This window comes from Mus pahari, chromosome 9 (genome assembly GCF_900095145.1).
Source record: "Mus pahari chromosome 9, PAHARI_EIJ_v1.1, whole genome shotgun sequence".
NCBI classification, from domain to species: Eukaryota; Metazoa; Chordata; class Mammalia; order Rodentia; family Muridae; genus Mus; species Mus pahari.
Window position 1 is genome coordinate 19,055,804 of NC_034598.1, and position 1,624 is coordinate 19,057,427.

Sequence of the window (1,624 nt, forward strand, 5' to 3'; positions counted from 1 at the left end):
GCTCTCTCTTGTGAGGCTATGCTAGTGCCTGTTAAATACAGAAATGGATGCTGACAGTCATCTATTGGATGGAACACAGGGCCCCTAATGGAGGAGTTAGAGATAGTATCTATAGTATATAAGGAGCTAAAGGCGTCTGTAACCCTATAGGAGGAACAACAATATGAACTAACCAGTACCTCCCAGAGCTGTGTCTCTAGTTGCATACGTAGCAGAGGATGGCCTAGTCGGCATCAATGAGAGGAGAGGCCCTTGGTCTTATGAAGATCATATGTCCCAGTACAGGGGAATGCCAGGGCCAGGAAGCGGGAGTGGATGGGTTGGAGAGCAGGGCGGGGGGGTAGGATATAGGGGACTTTGGGGATAGCATTTGAAATGTAAATGAAGAAAATATCTAATGAAAAAGAAAACTAACAAACAAAAACAATAAATGGGACACCATGAAACTGCAATACTTCTGTAAGACAAAGGATACTGTCAGCAGGACAAAAGAGCTAATGGGAATAGCTAATGTACAAAATATATAAAGAACTCAAGAGATTAGACATCAAAAAAGCTAAACCACCCATTTAAAAAATGGGGTACAAGTGTGCAATGGTTTGAATAGGAATGGCTTCCAGATTCTTGTCTTTGAATTCTTTGGCCATAGGGAATAACACTTAGAAGGTGTGTCCTTGTTGAAAGAAGTGTGTCACTGTGGACGCAGAGAGGTCTTATAAGCTCAAGTCTGGCCAGTGTGGCACACATTCTTACTCTGATGCCTGTGGATCAAGAAACAGAACTCTCATCCGTTTCTCCACCATGTCTCCCTGTTTCCTACTACATTCCTGCCATGATGATAGTAAACTAAACCTCTGAAGCTCTAAGTCAGACTGAATTAAATGTTTGCCTTTTATAAGAGTTGCTGTGGTCATGATGCCTCTTCGAAGCAAAAGAAACCCTAACAAAGACAAGATCCAAAGAGAGAATCCTCAACAGAGAAATTTTAAATGTTTAAGAAACACTTAAAAGAAATGGATGGAACTAGAAAATATCATCCTGAGTACGGTAACCCAATCACAAAAAAACACACATGGTATGCACTCACTCATAAGTGGATATTAGCCAAAAACTTGGAATACCCAGGATACAACTTAAAGACCACATGAAACTCAAGAAGAAGGAAGACCAGAGTGTGTGTGCTTCAGTCCTTTCTTAGAAAGGCAGCAGTGATGTGGGAGTGAGTGGGGCAGAGTGGGAATAGAGGAGGAAGGGAGAACTGTGACTGGGATGTAATGGATGAGAAGAATAAATAATAATATATCTGTAAACGTTCATTTACAACTCTCCTCATGGGCATTTGCTTTGTCTAGATATCTCAAGCATCTAAATGCCTTGTTTCCTGGCCTCAAGGTGGTATATGCTTAGCTCTAAATTTCTGTTCTGAGGAAATCTAGAAACAGTGACTGACACAGGAGAGCAGGGTGGATAAAATGGGAATATTTCCTTTTTGTGATGATGTCAATGTTTTAAGAATGGGTGCTTTATTCAGCCTCCCTTGCCCATTGTGAGTAGCAAGACCTAAACAGGGATTCCAGTGTAGTTCTCTCCTCCTCTCCTCCTCCTCCTCCTCCTCCTCCTCCTC